Raw genomic sequence first — 22,821 nt, 5'->3', positions numbered from 1 at the left:
ACTGCTTATTGTTTGCTTTAAGAACAGCAATAATGTCGCCATTTTAGATGACCTGCTGGGTTTAGCAGTGAAGCGTTTTTTCTTGGTGGAATCAAATAGTTAGGGTTTTTTCCCCTCAGGTTCCCTTGCAAATGCAAGTCTGCAGATTCCTGCTGATGTCCCAGATGTTACTGTTAAAACATATGGTTGTATATACATATATGATAGTTTTTATATTTTAATATATATATATACATGCAAATATAATCTATATTTATATAAGAATATATCTATGACCATGTGTGTACAAATATATGGTAGAAAAACACAATCCAAGTTTTCTTCCCAAAAGCAATTATTTGTGCTTAAGTTGGCTGTCTTCTACTGGTACCCATCTCTGGAGTATATGGACAATTTAACACCATGTTTATCCAGTTCCTCAGGTCCCAGAAGGAGTCTTTCTTTGTATTTCTTTGTTTTTCTTTTTGAGGCCTATTGTGAAAAGTTCATTGCTTTACTGCTAATAGATCAATGAGCTTCAGACAGGAATGCTATGCCCAATGACAGGTTAAATACCCTTGCAGTCAACAACTCTGTAGAAGACTTTAATCTCTAAAGTGAAAGCCCTCTACCATTTTGCACAGGATGACAAATTCTGCAAACAGATTTTATGAAAAGTTTTTCCTCCACTCAGTGGTCATTATAACTGTCTCTAGGTCAAAATTAGTCGGAAGAGAAAACTTTCCTAAGCTTGGCATGGAAAATGTTGTGTCCCAGGTTACTGAGAAATATTAATGAAGGTACTAATGGATAGAATAAGGAGCTTTAATGACTTACATCCAGCTGGCTGGAGCTTCACAATCTATGAAGGACTGAAGGAAGGCTCCCAGAGGGTCTCATGATGTGCTGATTCTCAAATAAATCCTTGGATGTGTTTCCTGGGAGTGCTCACAGACTTAGTAGTTTCAGGCACCAGTTCAAGAAAATTGTCTTATTCGCTATTTGCCATTGCCAGATATTCAGAAGTTTTCAGTACCCAGCAGCTAGAAAAAGGGAACTCCCAATTCCTAACAATTTTGCAACATACCTAACTGTAAACACAGGTTTTAAATCCTTGGATTTGGTAATTTTTTTAAGTGCTTGAGTGTGTTTAACCATCTTCTAAACTGGGTTACCCAGTTGTAATCTGGTATATTACACCACATAATCAAGTGTAATCTAGATTCTTTCTATTCCATCTAGGAAGAGATGATAGGTTGATTTGAGAACCACAAGGAGCTTAATCACACAAACTGCATTTTATGTCTGCACAAAGTCCATTTCAGTTTTAGTCTCTTTGTAGATGCCAAAGAAGATAAGCGATTGCCTTTATTTGCTATTGACTTCTTTAATTTTATTGCCCTCTGGCAATAAATGCATCTGCTTAACCACCGCAGAAAAGAAAGTTGCCAGAAGTTTGTTCAGAGTCCTAAAGACATAAACAACCCCAAAAGAGATCAAGTCCAGTGGACACAGGAAGGCCCTAAGGAAACATTTGTGTTACCATTACAAGATGCTTCCAGCCATTGCTGGTTTCTTACACATAGTGCTGTACGAAGACTCAAAGTGTCAAACTAAATGAGTCATCATATTGCCGTAGATCTGCCATCGCATTGTTACATCGGTGTGCCACAAAATACAGTTTAATTATTTTTACTCATAATATTCTGCCAGAAAATGGAAGATCACACCAAGTCTCCCAGGTCCCTAATACTAGATAAATGTTATGCTGGGGAAGTACCACCTTCTGGTCCTCTGACACAGCCTGCACAGCAGAGCAGCAGAGAGCAGCAGAAAGCCCACTTCTCTCCCCACTACCTACTCCAAGCAAACGGATCCAGGGGAATGGTGTGCCTATGTCCCTGCTGAGCCACTATTGACCCCAGTATTGTTGCAGGAACCTCTTCTGCTGGACCAATGAACACGCATCACCAGGAGCCTGCAGACTTTCCAATTCCAAGGAAATGTAGGAAATACCTCATTGTGGGGCCTGATGTGGCCACCAGCTCAGGACAATGTCATCATGATGTGAGAATACCTCCCAAAGCACATCTCTATAGTTTTCCCATGTATTGGATGTGAAAATACACTGAGTATTAAGAGTTCTAAAAACCTTAGATGTTCATTAGCTCCTTTTTCCTCTCCATTCATGCCACAATGATCTTCGCTTGTTGGTTGGCTACTGCAAGCCACTGTGAGATCCAGATAGCTCAGCGTGGTGGCTGAATATTTAAATGCCCATTGTGCATGAAGTCCATACCTCAATGCACACAGAAAAGCTGCACAAAGGTTTCAAAGTAAAGCCTTCTCATACTTTTGTAAAGGGTTTTTTTGCAAAACCAGAACAGGGCCTAAAATATTCAACAGCTTGTCTCTTTAAATTAGGTCAGACTTGATCCCCTCTCAGGTTGTCTATCTCACTGGCTGTTATTAACATTTTTTAACTTGTCTTAGGTCTTGACAATTCCTGTTCTTACACAATATTGAATACAATGCACTGAGTCAGGGAATAGATATGATTAGTTACCTGCAACGCACTACAGCACTCGCAACGTGACCACCCACCCAGCAGGCAAACAGGGACAGCATTGCTCAGACCCTCATCCCATCATGCACAACAGCTATGATTTAAATCAGTTTGAACACATGGCATAGGCTTCACCAAAATAAATAAATAAATAAAAGATGTCCTGAGTTCCTACAAGAAAGCAACCTTGACGGGATACTCAAAGGTAGAAAGCCAGGTAGTCCCAAATGTGTTCTGGCAGTGAGAGGCAAAAAACAAATTATGCAGCTGAAAGGAAACCGAGATAATCTTCATGTGGCTTAAAGGATCATAAGTCTGGCACCAACTGCCAAAGAACAATGCAATCAATGACACCATTGGCCTATCCAAAAGGAGAAAAGATTTTCATAATGATGCATAATGATAAAAGACTGGCCAATAGTTGGATTTGCCATCGCTTGTGGTTTCTTGTAATGAAGAACATAAGAAATACAACATTTTCAGCAGCAGCAGCTTTCCAGGTCCTGGCAGACAACAACTGAGCTAATTATGAGAAAGGTCCGAAAGAACAAATCAGGCCCTTCCCAGCATGACAACGTTTTTCTCAATCAGGAGTTCTTTTGTCATGTAGTAGGAGAAACAAGGAAATTTTGCTACCTCATGTCTTTCTGCTGTCTAGTCCCTTTATATCTCTGGCCTTAGTCTGCAGTTCTAGTAAAGGGTAAAACCAACCCTCAGTTCCACTCTACAGCCTTCCTAAAACACCTCCTGTAGCAAAGTAAAGGCATCATTCACTATGAGAAAACTTCAACATGCAGCCATTATTGCAGGTTTGCTGCAATTTCAGCACCTGGCTTGCTCGTCCATTTCTGGAGATCAGAGTTTTGCAGCCTCTGGGAGAGTCACTGGAAAGCTCGACCCCAGCACTTCCCTTATTCCTGCTTCTTACCCTCAGGGATACCAGATGAGCTCCCCAGGCTTCACTCTGGTTTGCCTTTAAGCCTTTGGCTCCTCTGAAATCCACCCATGCTGGAAAAGGAGTTCTTAGCTCAATTTTCAATCAACAGTTGAAATCTCTCTGTGTCTTTCCCCATACCCTGAGGGATCTGATACTATTTACCTAGAAAGAACCAACTCTAATGGCTTGTACTGAGGTGAAAATATCTCTGAATTATTCTCTCTTGCCTAAGATGAGGTATTTAATATTTTCCTTTTCTCCCTGGAGGCAGTAGACTAAAGGATGAAGAAACAGTGACATGTGCAATGAAAATGAAATAAATAAATAAATGAACAGCAGAATGTACTTACCTCCATGAGGTGGAATCTGTTTTTTTTTCAGGTTTGCACAGTACAGACTCAAAGGATCTTCAACTACGACTGAGCTCCTACATGGACAGGTTATATACATAAGAACAATTGCAGAAAGGCTGTAGCTGCTCACTGACCAACCCACCTCCCTGTCTGCAGTTTAAGGACCGAGGATATGACTCACCATACTAAGGCTGTGCTCCACTTCATTTCAGCGTTTTGTAGTGGTTTTTGCTCTACCTGGACTTGGTTTCTAATGTTACATACATGTCTCCAGTGGAGACCGCTCTATTGTTTTACTCCATGGTTGTGATATTTCACCAGGAAGAATGTAGGCAATACAGAAAAGTTTGGATTAAATCATCTTACAAGTAGCATTGCTACACCATCAAAGCACTCTAAAGCGACTTTTGCCCATATCAGAAAGCTAACACGGCTCTAAGCCTCCGGCATATCAGCTTAAAAGCATTTCCTGTGGTCTCCTCATTTCTTTTGAGAATATCCTGTAAGTGATGCACAACCAAGGAACAAATACAATTTCTCAGAGTGCTTAGTTTTCACTTTGGCACAATCTGCAGTTGCTGTGTTCCAAAAACCTCATGGGAATTGAATTATCCCAAGTCCTACAATCCTGGGCCCCCTCATCTGATTTAGCTGAAATTGGCTAATATACTCAGAAGTATAAGACACACACACACATGCACACACACACACAAAATGTGACTGTACAAACTCTACTGAACCAAGCAGCTGTGAGTTTTTAAATTTAATCATGCAAATTGATATTTACATTACCATGAACTCCCAATGCTAGTCATGATAGTTTTCTGCAAGTCTCCTGCACAGATTCTCTTTTTTTTTTTTTCTTCTTTTTCTTATGTGGACTGCCCTATGTCTTCCTAGGATTCCTTTTTGTTACTAAGATCTAAGAGTAGGGAAGTCTGTTGCAGAAAAACAGTATCTTAGTGCTTCCTGAGTGGTGCTCAGCATTTGCCACAGCCTTACCACCTGTGAAACGCCCTGACACCCTGACTGACACGAAGGATGGGTGTCATACATGGGACATACTTGTCCTTTGGATCAAGGCGTACTACAGGCTGAATGTGTTTATTCGAATTCTTAATGCTGTTGATTATTAGAGTTTATTAGTGAATTATCTTCAACCCTCTCAATCCTTGCCAAAGTGTCACCTCTCACTGGAAAGGCCTTGCATTATCCCTGTAGGAACAATCAGGAGACAGAGAGTATGACTTCAAGAGGGTAGAACAACACACACACACACAAAACGGAATAACTTTCTGATAGCTTCTGATGAGTCTGGGAAATGTTTAAGGTCGTTTGAAAAACCTCTGCCTATAACAGCAAGTTCGACCTTTCCCAGTCTGTCTTTTCCCATACTTCTCCCAGATTTGGTTAGCACCTGGATATTACAAAATATAATGTTTGCACCAGCATTGGTTTACCTTATACCTGCTGCGGGCATCTTAGTCTTTTTTTTTTTTTTTTTTTTTAAGAATTGGCTGATTTAAACTTGTTTATTACTTATTCAATTAGGTGAACTCCATCATAGAAATAGAAAACAAATTGAGTCTTGTGTTTAATACCTCATAAATTGTAAGAAAGAGACAAAAATTCTAAGACAGAGAAAACTCAATTTCATTAAGCAAAACTTCCCAGATTCCTTGCCCACTAAGAATTTTTTCCTAGGAGAAAATAGAAAAACTTTTATTTGATCTCCCTGAATTGCACAGAATTGATGTGGATTACCATAAAGCCTGGTCACTAGTGGAAACTGGACTTCTGACAGAACAGTCCAGATTTTAACCCCAATAACACATACCTGATGTGTCACTTTGGATTCCACGTAAACACTATTGTCAGTCTTCACGAATTAATGTCAGGATAAAGACCTTATTAACAGTTCTGAAGGCTCAGGGGACGCACGGGATTTTAAATGATAGATGTTTTTGGTAAGAAGTACGTCATCATCATTCATTTCACCAGCCTCAGGAAAAATGGCAAATTTCATAAAAACCCAACATGATGATAGTTTAATGGTCTAGTAGGATGTGTACTACAAGAAACTGAAAACACAAGGATTATTTAAACATGGACTGATGAATATGACCTTGACTTACTTGGGAAGAGTCAGTACAACTGCATCCTGATGCCAAATGTAAATTACAGCAAGGCAAGATATGCAGTAAATGATTTGGTTTGGCTTCTCTGGAACCAGATGGTGAAAGTAAAGCTGAGCAGAGACTTCAGACAGTGAGGAGGCCCTGACCCATCTCTGGAACAAAAACAAAGACAATATTTTTTCTTTCCCCAAACTTTTTTACTCGTGACAGCTTTGGATACACAGAGGTTAGTAACTAGCTTCATGTTGTTCTCTTCCTACTGTTTAATTTCAGTAGTATACTTATAGCATTTGTAATAAACTGGCTATTCCAAAAGTAACTGCAAATGTTTATCAGAGGAAATTCATATGCATTTACTTGTTTGACAAGTTTTGGTTTGGTTTTGCTTCTATTCCTTATACAGTAGATGTCCATGGGATTTGGCTTGTTGGTTAAGAGTTGTAGGGAATTTTGTGCAGGTGATTGGAGCTATTAAAATAAACAATTTGCATCTTTAATATCTAAGGGACAGACAGAACCAATCTGATAAAATATCTCATCAAAGAAATAGAAGAAAAATATTCAAAATCCAGCTCAGTTTCCCTCCACTGTTATATCTGTGTTACAGACCTAATATAGCACCCACACTTGCCTAAACAGTGAAACAAAAAAGTCTGAATTTGTAGGAAGATGAAGAGATGCATAAAGGGATATCCCAGGGAAAGAGGAGCTAATGCTCTTTTATGCTAAATTCCACAAAACGCCCAGCTTTACAGCTTCATTCATTTTTCATCAGCAGGAGGGTATAACTGAGGTAAATCCATAGATTTCAAAAGCACTATGACTGTCAAGTCAAATCTCTCCATAGCTTCATCCACATCACAACTTCATCAGCATAGCTTAAAGTGTGGCTGAATTTTTATTTTTTTTTAATTATTTTTTTTAAAGGAGAGTCTTAGAGTTTTTAATCTTGGAAGATTCATAGTGACATTAGTATCTCCAGTGACTGGGTGAGCTCTATTACCAGGCAAAACACATGCTGACTCCACAGATGAAGAAGAATGAGATGCGAATAAAAAGCTTAAGACTGAGATTTGTCTGTGATTTGTGTATGGACATGAACTGTTTGGATTCTGTCCATCACTTCCCCAATGTCTTTCATGGTGTTCTTCTGCATGGTACAAGCATAAGGCTTAGGTTAGAGTTCCTATCCTGGTTGAATCTATTCTTACTAGTACTTGAAAAAAAACCTCAAGTTCATCGTTAAAAGAAACCATCCTGGGGATTTCACAGGGAATGGCAGCTGTGATACAGAATGCAACAGAGTGATAGACATATGTGAAATGTTCCCATAAACCTGTACAGGGTGGTCAATCTACAGGGTGACTGAGCTCTATATGGCTAAAGATCAGCTTTACCTGTGGTCTGTTCGGGTTTCCTTACCTGGTAGGAGATACCACCAATGAGCCATATGTTCATATCAGACCAAGGCTAAACAAGATGAAATATTCCAGAGAGAAGGATGTGGGCCAGGAGAAGTCCATCCACTTACTGGCCTCTCTCATCAGTTAAAAGCACAGATAATTGAGAGCTGCCTTTAAATGACCTGACCTGTAAAAGAGCTCCCTCAAGAGCAGAGGTTCCCCACTGCCATTCCCACAGTGTCTTACCTAACAAGTCCTTTCCCCACCACAAACACAGTTAAACGTTCCCTGATTTTCTCTTATTTAATTGTTTATGAAAGAGTGAACTGAAAAGCAGGAAGAGCAGTGAGTGCAGAATCAAATTCAAAGCATTTTCGACATAATACAGGCACCAAGAATGTGAGCCTTTTTAGGAAGGAGGAAAGCAGAAGGAGATGATTTAGGAGAATCTGAACATCCTAAGAAACCCTAGTGGAAGAAAAAGAAAATTAGGACATTCACCAAAGAATATGTTCAGGTATCAGGGGACAAAAAAATTCTTGGGGTCTAATGTCAGAGCAGGCTTCTGAGAGATCTCTGAATCAGACAGGAGACGTAATCGTCATTTGAGAGACAAGTGCTCTAAAGAGCCTTGAATAGAAGAGATTTAGATACTGACAGGAGATGCACACAAAAATCCTACCAACAACAACAGCTCCAAGTCAGGGATATTTCCTAATCAAAATGTTCAGAATGATGCCATAAGCTAAGACTTATGGGGGGACAGAATGATAGACAGCACAGAGCCAAAGATAAATGATGAGTCTCTAACCACCTAATTGCAGCTGAATATCTGAGTGCAGCAAATCACACCAAATATAGTGAATATAATCAAATGTACTTCCTGGGCATTGATGTGCAGGAAAAATCTCTCTCCAGTGCTCCGACATGCCCAGTTCCCAGATGAATACAAGTCAAATGCCCATTTCACACTACTCAGTCACTCCAGACCCAGTCGAAGATGCTGCCTGTGTGAGGGTAATTATTCACAGAATAACAAAGTCTGTTCACCTAAAATGATCCTACACTGAAGGCTACTTATGGTCTTGCCTGATTCCTGGCAGAGGCCCATGTCCTCAGCGTTAGGCAGAAGGGGAAGCTGCAATGCAGGCCTTTTTAACCAAAGATTTTCCTACCCTGCACCCTGCCTCTACACTGTTTTCTCCAGCAGTGTTATCACTACCATGAATCCACCTGTCCACTTCCGCCACCAAGCCCTCCCCCTGCTCCTCCCCACCCCCCCAAAAAAAAAAAAAAAAAAAGGAAGAATGGTCCTGTAAATAACCTGACCTCTGTAAATATTATCCCTTATGCAGGAGTGAATGGCTTTCCTCTGGGGAGGGAGGGAAGGGAGCAAAGCTCACACATTCTCACCACTAAGCCACACACAGTGTAGCAAATTAAACCTGACATGGGCTCCTATAAATCCAGCCTGCAGTTCTTAGCTCAGGGTATCCAGCTGGGCAACTGACGAGATAGACCTAGAGCTGATCTTCAGCAAAATTTGTCTTCCTGGGGATCTGGTAGCTCACCTGGAGAAGCGGAAGGGCAGAAGAGATGCTGCGCAAAGTGCACATGCAATTTCCATTGCCTTGGGTCAGTACCGAAGTTTTAAGCACATGCTCCTAATCCAGAGAAAGGTCTGTGGCTATGTGGGTGCAAATACCTACCACGGGTTGAAGGAAGGCTGTATCAGCACTTGGTCTCTCTGAAAATAAACAAATCTCAATAGTCTTTGACTTCAAGGTCAAAAAAAAAAAGGATGGCATGGCACGGCATGGGAGCAGCTCACCTCTCCTGTTCATTGTAAAATTCGTGTGTCAGGAGGATTACAAGCAACTTTGTCTCCAGGTTAGCCCTTGGCTTTGGGAACAAAACTGCCTAGAAACCATGACTCTGTTGCCACCGTTTGCAGTACAGTGGTAAATGCTAAATGACAAGGTCTCAATTGCTCTCAGGTGCTGAAAGACAGTTTAGTTACAGTACCTGTCTGTTGTTTTCTAGGGACCTAAGAAGGAAGCAAGAACAGCTGTACTGGTGGATGTTTCTTTTAGTGCAAATATTCTTGCTTGTTTTCTTCATCTTTAAAGCATTTTAGAGACAGGCAATGATCAGATTCAGCCCAGCGGTATTCTATCTGGATTGGGTAGGCTCCTTAAGTGCTTCAACACAGATTGTATTAGACTCAGATCTTCAACTAAGACTCCTCATGTTCTGGATGAGCCAGAGAATATTATATTCCAGTTCACACTGCATATCTAAGGCTATTGCTGACAATAATCCGTGCTCTGCTCCATGTGTGGCTACAAGGTAACCCTGATTTTTGAAGTCCTTAATTATTATAGCTTCTCTCTTATGAAAAACAAGAACCATTGAATTCCTCCAGGTTCCTCCCAGTTTCCCCTTGGCAGTATTTTAGACCACCCTCAAAAAAGTTACTGCAAGACTAATATATACAGATGCAAGGATTTTATTTGCTACTGCACAATTTTATGAGTGTGTACCGCAGAGCCTAACTTCATGGCAAGAAGATTTATGGTGTAATTACCTTAGTATATTATTGTACAATTTGCAACTAATGGAAAAGAAATTTACTGGCTACACTTCAGCTGTCAGAAAGTCTGTCTGCAGAATGTTATGAGAGTGGAAGAAATAAGTGCTTCTCTGTGAGTGGGAATGTTAAATGACAGCCATCGCTTAACCTGATCAAACATTTTAAACTTGATCAGCTACCCATATCATAATAAGTAAAGTTTGCTGCAAAGAAAATTAATTATGCCTCATAAAAGAAATAGAAACATTTGATCTTAAGAGGCAAATAAAAAACTGCCCAGTACACCCACTCCCAGCAGAGTTAAGCCTAGTCAATCATCTTTTTAGACAAGTGTAGGAATTAACAATTCCACATCCTCTTTTAATTGTTTTAATTGGCAGTTTTTCCCAGTGGACTTTCATGTTTCACTTGGCCTTTTTTTTTTCCGAGTTGAAAAAAAATGCATCTGATTAATAATCCTGTAATTACATTTCCAGTTCAATTATTAATATCTAACATCCAGTACTTAAGAAGAGCAAAAGCAGAGAGCTGTCTTCACTTTTGACGTAAGAACTTTTGATGGAGAAAAATTCATTCATATCAAATGATTTGCAACTACATTTCTCAGCAACTTGCCAGATCAAGTTAGATGTCTGGTAGTAAACATCCCTTTCATTAGAAGCATAGAAATTAGAAGCATGAAATTGAATGGAGGAGGATGGAAGAGTTCAGTAACAGTTTTCAGAGGCACTAACACTCTAACAACTTAATTTAATAGGAAACCAAACTCAAGCTGCTTGGAAATCAAATGAAAGTTTCCCATTGCAGTGGAGATGCATAAACTGCTACAATCTGATGGACATCTAAGTGAATTAAACCTATATCAAAGCACCCTGGATGTGATTTTTTTTTGTTTTTGTTTTGTTTTATCCTTATATTTGGAAGGGACAAAGGGGCTGAAGAAAAGGGGGCAACTCTGGCTGTGTCAGTTCCTTTCATCAGTTTCTACCCACAGCTCACCGAGTTTGGGCAATCACAGTTAATAGCTCTGAAATCTTACCACACTACTGCTATATAAATGGTAATAAAATACAACTGCACCATAAAGCTTCCCCTCACATTAACAGAATTAGATCTATAAAAAAATAAAAATACAGAATCACCTTTGTTACATATTGAAAATGCTATTAAACGAAGGCAGACTTGGAATGATGATATGTCAGGCTCCCCTCCCAGATCGTGCACTACTGGCAGGCCTCAGTATCCTCTACTTCAGCCTTCTTCTTGTTGCATTTAAAGTACGTAAGAGTTTATTAGACTACTATTAAGATGAGGCAAAACATGGAGCCCTGTATCCCTACCCATATCAGTAGGAGCCAGTGGTAAATTTTTCAGTCCCACGTATCTCAGAAGAATTATTCATGTCACTTTAGATAATCAGTTATCATCTCATTACATGTTCAACAAATAGGAGCTGAAAACTCTTAAGTACTGCCATGTTTTGAACTCGAGCGTAATGATGACTATCTGCTCTTTGATAAAATCCTCACCCTACACAGTAGAAAAATTTGTATTGCCTTCAGTAAGTTTTCAATAAAGACCCTTCAAAAAGCAGTGAAGTGTTTACCTTGACTTCTTTTTGCTTGCCTACCACTCTCCAAGCTTCTGATCTCTTCACACACACAGACTATCAAGCAGCAATCTTTTACGCACACCCTGATATGGTGGACACGCCTGCATGGGAACACAAGCAGTCCAGAAATAGTCATTGAATTATTCAGCCACAAAATTCCTAAGCAAAATAAATTGTTATTAGGTGATGATGATGATAATAGTAATAATAACCATAATAACAACATGACTTTTGATTGTCTCTGGGCTCTGGTGTATTCCCTTAGTATATCTTGTAGGCATATTTTGGTGGGATGTGCACAGGTGACTGTGCTTCTACAACTTCTTGTCTCCTCCCACTGTAAGTGAATTCAATTTCATAGCATTTTTCTGGAGAGGGCTCCTAACTAATACAGAAGAAACCAAGGCAAGTTACATCACCCTGCGGTCTGAGACATGCCAGGCATTGAAGCATATTTTAGCATACCCAGCAGATTGCAGGCATGTAGGAGCCTGTGACCCAAGACAGTCCAAAGTTGTGTAAAACACAGCCTGTTCTCTCACGCTTGGTCCTCCTCCTCTGCAGCCAGGCAACTCCAGGGTGCCCAGAACATCAGCGTCCAAGGTCACATCTGCCAGCATGCACATCTCTCATCACTACCCTGACAGAAACCAAAATAAATCATTTAACCTCTTCCTTGTCTGATTTTCCTCTGTGTAAAAAGGCAACGGCAGCAGCGTCTCTCCTAAAACAATGAAAAATCTTCCACTCAAATATTTATGCAGAAAAAGAAAAGTCTTTTGTGGCAAAAATGGAAAATATTTTAGAGAGAAGAAGCTCTTCCTCTGTAAGCTTATTGATGATGATGATGGCAATTACATAGAACGCTTATTTTATCTATCAAGGCACCAAAACGTTACATAAGCCTAGTGGCTGAGGCCAAATTATTATAATTTAAAAAGCCAAATTATTTCCTAACTAATTAGAGTTTTAACAGTTACTTAAGGAAGATATTTATGGATCTGTTATAAATCCCCATGGCTCTATAAACTCAACTGTCACAAACATGTACAGATATATGAAATTCTTGGAAAAGATTGGATTATTAATGTGGGCACAGAGATAAAACCATACATTTCAGACGTTTATGTGCTGCTTTTCTCTGAGTTAGTCTGCACATAAGTACTTGGGTTGGGTTTCAGGGAGAGAGTGGATCCTTTTTACGCTTCACTGAGCTGGAGGCAAAGAAATCATAAACAAGTTAGACTTCCCAAAGGGTTAATTTTGTTTGAACTGCATATTGCTGTGGGGCAACCCTTCACATGAGCAGTCTTCTCTGCTTCCTATGAATTTAAATATGGCTCTTCAAAACAAAGTGAGTTTGGGGGTGAGTAGATCTAAATAATCTTGCCCTGCTGAAAATATTCACACAACATTAGCCCATTCCTGAGCATGACACTAACAAGCACTGTGCTAAGACAGGGAATATCTACGTATGGAATATTGACCTGAATGTCAAATACCCAAGCCTCCTACTTTAACAAGCTGTACCCTAAATTAGTGCTATTATAATAATTATGTCAAGTAAACCAAAGCTGACTTTGAAGGTCTGATTACAAAATCAAAGCACAGAACATGATCAATGAAGTTTGCTGCTGCGCAGAAGCTTATTCTGTGTTAAACCCTTGTTACCCTTTTCTTTAAATATGGCTTATGGGATATTTCAAATGCCAAAAAATTCTGCACTTCTTCCACACTGCAGAGCACTCTGGCTAGGAGAGGTCATCTCAGACTGTAGAAATGGGGAGCCAAGTGGGAGGGCAGCTCTGCCCCATTTGCTTTTCATGCTGATGTGGTTTCTGACAGAGATTTCAGGAAGACATTGAGGTCTCCCCATTTGCCCACACCTACCTTATTGTATTATTTATAGGGTTCCACATCTACTCAGTGAGCATGGAGCACTTCTTTATTTATTGCCTCTTGGTCTACCCTGAGCTGTATGAGTCAGAGAGGGCGTTTTCTTCCTCAGGAAAGGAAATAATTTCCTTGTCTCCTTGAGTTCTTTCATGCAGACTGCTTGGGAAGTCAGTGCAGCCCTCGTACAAACTCCATGAGATGAAACCTGGAAAGATGAAGAGTTAATGTATCTCTTGACCAGAATGGCTATATCTCTTTTGGCTAGCTATAACCCAGTAGACAATGCTGTGCTCCTTGTGGCCTTTATTCTGCCCCATCCCTGATCCAGGCTGACTTACTAGGAAAGGAATAAATCTGACTCACATTCAGAAAACGTTGCCCGTTTGAAGATCTCATTTCTCACTGTATCCAGTAGAAAGGCAAACACATTTCCACCAATCTGCATTGACAATAGCCTTTGGCAGGAGCACTTCCAGATGCAACAGACCACCTAGAAGACCTTTTTGTTTATCATTATATAAACTAGGTCATGATCCAGATTGTTGTTGTTGTGAAGACCATGTCTTCACAGCGAAGACTGTGCCCAGTAAAGACTCTAGTCCTCTTTCCTACTTGTGTCCCTAAATGTACGTGATATACCACAGTTTCCCATCTGCAGTCCTCTCCTACACACTCCTCTCTCCCCTCTTGGGGAAGTTGATTCTTCTGATCACTTTTACGTCTCTAACATCTTACCTTACAAGAGGATGACCGCTTATTTACATCCCTGAAAGGATGATCGTCAGCTTTCAGTCCTTCTCCTGCACTTCTCCAGGACCTCTCTGTGGCACAGCACCAATAATTTAGACCAGTGGCCCCCAGGCTATTCTAGTACCTGTAACTGAAGCTGAGGAAGCACCTCCAAGAAGTAAGTCTGTCCTCCCCCCCCAGCAGATGTGAAGCAATATTATGTACCAGCCTGCCCCCCTCAGAATTGTGTTGGTGGGATTGGTTTAATTCAAAAAAAAAAAAAGGGGGGGGGGGGCGGGGGATGCCAGAGACAGACCACGTACTTTCTCATCCTACATGCACTTGTACTTTCATTTCCCATCCATTATTTAATCAAGTGACTCCAGGGCAGCATATATATGCTATCCAGGAAATTCAGTTTCCCCATTAGATGGCTGTAGTTTACAAACAAAGGCTGTCAACTAAAAATTATCACTTTAATCCCCTTTTTATTTATTTCTTTCTTTTCCAGATTGCACTAAAGTCCCTTCTGTTGCCTTTCTATTTTATCTGCCCAGAGTGAGTCTGGTTCATTGCAGACAGCCTTCCTCCATCATCTCGCTCATGTTAGGCAGACGCCAATACGTAGCAAAGGAAATTCTCTCTCTGGACAAATGAAAACCAGATCTGACTGGCTGTCTTCCATGAAGTCCCCCATGCAGATTTCTTCTTTATTACCAGCTTGATAATGGGAGATGACCTATGTCTCAGTGCACTGGGAATTTGCCAGTAGCTGCAGGGCCAGCACCTCAGTAGTCTGAAACAGAAGATTAAAACTGTCCCAGACTTTTGTTACTTCCAATGCAAGAACCCATGAGGCCAGATTCCTTATCAAATTATATCTGTTACACTTTTGTTTGATGAGTATTCTCTTCTCGGTCTTCTACTCGCTCTCAGCTGAGCATCCCCCGTGTTGTCAGAGACCTGCCTGGCAAAGTGATCTATTGATTCCTACTCTCCGTTGAACTCAAGCTGATCCATATGCCACACTAAACCAAAAGGTTTGTATTATTTGAAAGGAAATCCTGAAGCCGTCCTTTTACACTTCCTTGGGGCTCACGTAAACATCCAGAAACATTAATTAGGCTTATTTTTTTTAATGGAATAACAAAACCATACTAACAACTTGTATGCACATTTCTGTTCAGAATCAATACACATTTCACACATTGAACTTATAATACTGTTTTGGAAATGGCATAAGTGAAATCAAATCCAGATCTGTGTAGCTCTAAATTTAACTGAATTTGCATTTGCAGTCCTTTGTTTCTGCTATAGATCAGACTCTTGATTCCCCTTCAGCTATTTTGCTGCTATTCAAGAGAAATGGAGGCTGCATTATTTTCTGCATTACCTGCACACAGGAGAATATGATGCACTGAAATGTAAGTGAAAGTAAGGCAGGAGGAACTCGACTGATACTTCATCCCTTCTCTTTTGTACATGATTTGCTTCATTTGCAAGTCTGGATACTGCCCATTGGAGTGTTACCAGGATCCTTGCAGATTTTGCATACTTAATTGACTGAGACCAGATTTAAACTGGAAAAAAAAATGTTAGCAGCATGCCATTTTTCCCTAGTCCACATACTCAGAGAAGTTGTACTCCAGAGCCAAAACTGAAAATGAATTCTTCAAAATGTCATGGTCGCTGGGTATCTGACAGCCGTTTTGCAGGAGATCGCTAAGCCCTGGGGAGTGCTTATACCCTCATTACATGCTCTCTGTCAACAACCCCCAACCAGCATCAAACACAAGCTGCACTCTTCTAGCTCCAAATGGTTGTTTAGTTGGCTGTGCTCCATTAACCAGGTGTAGTCTTCCACCTTGGAACCTGCTGTATTCGGTTCCACCTGCTGTATTCGGTGAATAAAGTGATCCCCATTGATAAGCTGAAGTTCGGAAGAGCTTTGGGAAAGGAAGGTGCTATAGAGATATGGCTATATTTCCCAATTATTCAGCAAGACTTCATGATCTGCTGCTTTCTCTTGTGTTTCTGAGTCACTCCCTTTCCTAAATCTCTTAACACCCATACAGAAGAGCTTTGTGATACTTCATGTGACAGAAGATGCAATAAGAGGGGCTCAATTGCACGCAAATAGTTTGCATCTCCAGTTGTTGGTGGTTTTGTGTTTGTTGGTTTTTTTTTCCTTTTTTAACCATCAGCCTTCCCTCTCCTTTTCACAAGGTTAAGAACATTCAATATTAACAGCGCTGATGGTCAATGAACCCAGAGTGATCTGAGATGGCAATTTCATTCCCATGCACACAACCTGGCTCTTTTTCTATAGAAAAACCACTATCAGACACTATCCTATCTTCCCACAAGCATCCCCAAAACTCCCGTCTCTCCAAACCCAAGGAGAAATGCCATCTCTTCATGAAGTGACTTCTATTACTTGTTCTTGACAAGGTAAAAAACGCCTTTGAGTCATCATTTGTTGCACGTCACCTCTTCCCACATCCCACCACATCATTCCTTCCAGTTATTTGAAAAGTCTGTCCCAGGAAAAAGGATCACAGAGCTGCCAGAGAAGCATGAAATTGGTTTACCAGTGAAAACGACGACTCCATGACAACTTAGCTGAAGGTCTGCTCTGGTATGTTTGCACAGCACTCTGCACATGACCTCTTTTAACACTAGATACTAATGTGATCAAAAGAACAAATAACAAGAATCAAAATGTTCATTGGTGTTGATCCATAAGTCTTCCAGCCTGGTAATATAACTATTATTACAGGAAATCCTTTTTCTTTCTATTGGTTTCAAAAAGCATATATGTGGTAAAGGTATCAGCAATATTGATGATAGTATTGCTATAAAGCATAAAGCAGGTCTTTGACATATTACACACTCACCAGAAAACAGGAAAGATAATTTGTCCAATGCCTTTTTCTCGAGCCTAGGTCGGTTCACATTGCTCTCTCTGATTTCTTCATTACCTTCTCATGAAACATCCCAACTGAAACTGAACTGCAGCTCCTTCAAGAAGAAAAAAAAAATAATAAGAAGGAACCTCTGGCTTTGTTCCTGTACTCACTCTACTTAATTCTACTATTACTTACCTACCCAAGACAGCTCCAAGAGAAGATGCTTCTGCACACTGCCATGCCAATAGTCACTATAAGCCAAAGCCGTGTCTGCACTGAGTGGCCAACACTGGATGCCTCAGAAAAAGTTACAAAATTGCCATAATTGTGTAATAATTTCCCTTACAGGAAATCTGTTCCTAGTTGAAGGATGTTAACAGTCAGCTTAAGAATTCACGTACAGTGTTAATGGAAGTACGGACAAGAACATCCACACTGTTTAGGAAGCAGCAGGCAATATGAAGAAGGAATTAAAGACACGCTTAAAAAGCTTCTTGGATCACAGACACATTTTCTTGTTTTTAAGCATTTGTTCAGTTCCTCTCAATAATTCATGCCAAGGTGATCAGGGTCTTTAGAATATGCACAGCCAGAAGGCAGAAGAGCTGTAGCATGTACAATCTGAGCAGCATGATGCAAGTATATGTATTTGGGGCACTTATGTCCCCCATAAAAAATCACATTTTTTTCTTCCCAAAGACATAGTCTTCTTCTGAAGAGGGATTTTTGCATTGCCAGCACAGGCTTACCCCAGATCCTCCACTTGGGAAAGTGCTCAGCCAGAGTGGGGCCAACTGCCCAGGGGTCCAGACAATCCCACTGTGCTCAGGCAAGGCAGAGGACAGCCAGGTAGGTTGTTTCTGGTGGTTCCTTCTCAAACCAGCAATATTTGATGAGATGGAACCAAGACATATTTTTTAGCATGGGGTGCAGGTTTGTCAGCAAGCCCTCAAGGTATCTTGGGTTAGCCTGGAGTCCTCTCCAACTGTCCTATGAAAAGTACAAAACAAAGCTGCTGCATACTGTCCCCTGGGCTGTCGGCTGTGATACAACAACAAAAAAAATAAGCACAGACAAAGTGGGCTGGACAAACAGCCCATCTGAAAAACTAGCCTGTCACCAACAACCGCTGTGATGCTTCCCCAGCACACATTGACAGCCTCCAGCAGTTTGTGTCCTGCATGCACACAGACTTGCAGCCCAGCGGCACCTTACGGCAGGGAGCCCAGCAGCAAACATTCCCTGAACTTCATGGCCTTTGCTTAAGGTGATGGTAAGTAACTAAGCTAAGACTTTCAAGGGAAATTTGAAAGGCTCAAATTACACACAAACTATAAAATGAGTAATATGCACTTACGTATCTTAATGGGACTGCCAATGGCCAGTTTGGTGCACTTTAGAACCCTATTAATAGCTGGACTCCACAGGCGGATGAGTAAAACATACTTCCCTGGAGAAATACAACAGCAAGGGAGGACTGACCAGGGATGAATCCTACCTGTCTACGTTGCTCAGTAACATGTGACTACTCCGTAAACATTGCTGTTGCTTCACCAGCTCCTTCTGGTTTTACCTGTGGCACAAAATGTTAAGCATATTGACCAGGTGATACATTTATTTTATTAGTACATGTCCTTGAACTAACACTGTATTTCATGGGCACCTGCCAGGTGAGTGACTGAAGGAACACTGCATCGGGGAGAGAGGAGCCACAGGAGAGGGAGGGAGGGAGGTTTCAGTGAGATAAGAAGCTGCAAATATTGTATGCAAACAACGGGGATAGAAGTGGTTCACCTTGAAGAGAACATGTTTGGACACATTTGACTCCTCAAAACCAATCTTGAAGTACCAAGCTGAAGCCAGGTTCTGTTTCAAAATCTTCCTATTTTTTTCCTAACAGTGGCGCCACCTGCTTTAACATGTGAGCCTGTCACTGTTCAGTGGGACAGTTTGGGATAAAAACACACACTGAGCTATCTCCCCACAGTTTACCTCTAGCTCAAGGTGGGCAGGTGAGCAAACCTGAGGAATTTCTGCCTGTGAGCTGTCACTGATGGCACTAAGCCAGGCTGACTCTTTCAGACTGGTGGGTTGACCCTGGTGTGCCCTGCTGGCTTTCAGCATTTTGCAGCCATTTCCTAAAGCATCCCTGCTGGAAAGGTGTGCAGCCTGCATACGCTGCCTTACCTGGATTTATTGCTTCCGGAGAGGCAGCAAGCCTTGGACTGATCCGGGCTTAACCATGTGCTTAGAGAAGCTTAGAGACAAAAGTTCAAGGGTTAATTTAAGTTCTCAACTACCAAATTGAAAGCTGTAAAAGAGAAACAGGTACCTTGAAAAGCCTGTGCCTGCAATGACCTCTCTGTCCTGTGGTCCTACTTTGAGTCTCAGAGACATTTCTCAGCTGCTGAGCTGTGCAGGTACCTCAGCATCCTCCTGCTGCTCACTGGCCTTCAGGCTCAACCCCACAGCCAAGGACCAGGTGGGCTCAGCCCCACTCCAAAGACCTGTGAGGATCCCTCAGAGTCAGCACTTTCTTCATCCTGCCTCTGCTCTTTCATTCCTGACTTCTCCTTGATCTTTCTTCCTTGCGAACACAGCTTCAGCAACCCCATATGGCAATGGCGACTGCAGTTCCCCCAGTCCTCCATTCCCTGAGAGAGTGTTGCAAATGTTAGAGTAGCAAGGGGAACCTTGTGTGATCCCCATGGGCACCTCTGAACTTATATCGCTGCTTTGCTGTAGAATTAGCAAATGCCTTTTATTTAAAACAAACAACCACCACCAACAACAAAAACCTTCTTATCAGATACATATTTTAGAGGTCACTACACCACATTGTAACTGTAAATGGTGCTCTCTGCCTGCACAGAGAGGGCTAGCAGCCAGAGATTTTCCCCATCCATTTTCCTGTTCCTCTTCCCAACTGCCCCCAGCTAGCTTCCTCACCCACCTTCACTCCCATCTTTCATCCGTTTGAGGGCTTGGCATCACATTTCTCCAGCAGAAATTAAAACTGGACTTGAGCAGAGCAATTCAGTTGGGAATCTCACTACTGGTTTTGTGGCAGCTTGTTTCTGTTAGAAAACGGGCACAGTGGCCAGTAGCTCATTTCTCATCACTAAACACCTCAGAAGGAATAAAACCTTCCCTAACAAGTGCTCTGGAAAGTGCTTTCAACCCATAAATGCAATTGGGGATGAAGTTTGATGCTTGTTATAAATCTAGTGCAATTAACACACAGCAGCCATACATATCCGTGATTCCGCAGCATCAGTATCTCCCGAGCTTTTCTCTGGTTTCTCTCTTTTTTCGCCTCCTCCTCATCCTCCACACTGTTTTCTTTTCCTTCCACTGTCTCTAGCCTTAGAAGATCCCCTCTTTTTGTTTTTCTGTCTACTTTGTTTTTCTTTACAAGGGATTTGCCCTCCTCCTCCCAATTCTTTTGGCCGTTCCCCATCTTCCACATGCTAGCCAAGAAACTCCTGACAGCTGCACTTCCCATCTTGTGTTTTGCTGTCATCATCACTTTGTGTGCATGCATGTGCACGTGTGAGAGAGAAATCCAGACTAGTGACTTGAATCTTACACTAATTGGAGGCAGAGCAAAACGCGCCATCCCCACTTGCAGCAGCTGCTCCCCCAGGGACCGGTGGCCATAGCGCAGCGGCAGAGAGCAGATTCACAGCCCGAGAGTACCTGGGAGAGCCCTGAGCTGTGCTGTGACACACATACACACACACACACTCACCCCTGGATTTAGCGATGCCGCACAGCTGTGCTTCTCCCTGCATGGTTCTGCCGTTGATCTGTGTCGGTTTCTCACTTTTATGGCAGACAGCTGTGCTCCCTGGGCAGGATTTAATCAACAAATGTTAAATTTTTCCACTTTTGCCCTTATTCACTCTCCAGACTCAGCAGATCTTTTTCCCCTACACGCACTGACTGGTGTTACAGCCTGTCTCCCTCTTGCCCGAAGACCTGCATCAGCAGCTGTACAGCTGGTGCCGGTGCTTTGCCAGGGTCAGAAGCTCTCCCACATTAACCAGAAATTTTATCTGACGGCGATCTTTGGCAAGCAAGAGTCATCACCGACATAAATCACTGATTTTTAATAAAAATAACTACTGAGTTCTACAAACGCTATCCATAATCCATTACCTCCGAAGCATCCCTCTCCTTTATGACTCAGCATCTGGTAGTCAGCTGAATCCAAACTCCTATAGCATCACATTAAAGCCTTATCCAGAATAATTTCTTCACATATTTCCTAGAACTGAACAAAACCACAAGAGCAGTTGAGTAAAAAAAATGCAATAATTCACAGTATCATAGCAACAATTATAAAATATGTGCTTCCTGCTTATTCATTTTGATTAAGAAAATTATTCACAAGGCATCAGATGTTTGGAAAGAAATCTATCTTGTGGTTTGTTAATCGGAGGAACAATATACTCAAGACTGTTGAGGGAAGTAGCTTTCAAGGCTGGAAGGCACTGCCAATTGTTTTCCATAGGAAGCTGATAAGACCCTACACACACTTGTTGGCCCGACATTTGACACTATCTATCATTTAATGTTCCCATCCAGAAAGGTGCTTAAGTATACACTTAGTTTTAAGCATGTGAGCATTTAATCCAAGATGAGTACTTATGCCCTTCAAGTTGAGTGCATTTGTAATACTTTTAATATTTTTAATTGCTTTGTGGAAACCCAGCTTAGATAAGTAACGATGTGCTTACAGGCTTAGCAGCTGAAGGAGACAGCGTCTCTCCTTTCACCACCACCTCTTTGCTCCTCATCCCACCCAGTCCACCCCTGAGACCACTGCTGTTCCCTCCTTCCTTAGGATCCTGTGTTGCCACCATTCATTTTTCAGCACTTTCTCAGATCCTACCTTCCCACTCTGCGATCTCCCCATAGCACTGCGTCCTTGGGCTCGCTCCCACACGAGCACCATGCCTCAGAATTTTTGCTGAGAAGTTTTACACTCAGTCCTTCTTTTTTACCCACTCTCAAACATTACACCGATATTTTGACTGTATCATAAGCGCATACATATGATGTCCTCAAGCACTACAACGTCTCAGTTGAGGAAAGACTGCATTTCAGCTGTCTGTGCATAGCTTATCAATTTGGTGTTACTCTGGGGTTCCTTGTAAAGTCATCCCACAAATGTTAACTGTTAATAATTTAATATAAATTATTCTTTGTTTGCACACAGGTAAACAAATGTAACACATGAGAGATGTTGCTTGCTGTGCTAGCTGTTCATTTTAGCAGAACAATCAGCACAAAGTATTAAAGGCAAGTATGTCTCTGTCCTACCACATGGCTGGATCAGCATGACGAAAATGCATATTTTAGGTATGCTCTTTGCATTGCAAAACAAGACAGTTAAGGACAAGGTGCAGTCATAGAGGCATGGTGAGCAGATCAAATCTTTCTTTTTCATTGCTCGGGAGACTGAATAACTTCAGTTCTTCTTCCATCTTCTGGGAGATCCACTGGAACAGAGTATCATCAGAAAGACACGTGTTTTATAAACAAGCAATGGCAGACAGAAAGCAATTGAATTAGATCCCCAAAGCTTTACTAAGATAGATGATCCTTGAAAGTACAGCTAGGATATTAAATGTAGCGAGAGCATAATTCTTAATTTCTAGGCATCTGTGAGAATAGTTACCATCCTTCGGGGAGTATTGT

This window comes from Anser anser (assembly GCF_964211835.1).
Source record: "Anser anser genome assembly, chromosome: 7".
NCBI lineage: Eukaryota > Metazoa > Chordata > Aves > Anseriformes > Anatidae > Anser > Anser anser.
The sequence above is the reverse complement of the archived record's forward strand: the minus strand, read 5'-3'. Positions refer to the sequence as shown.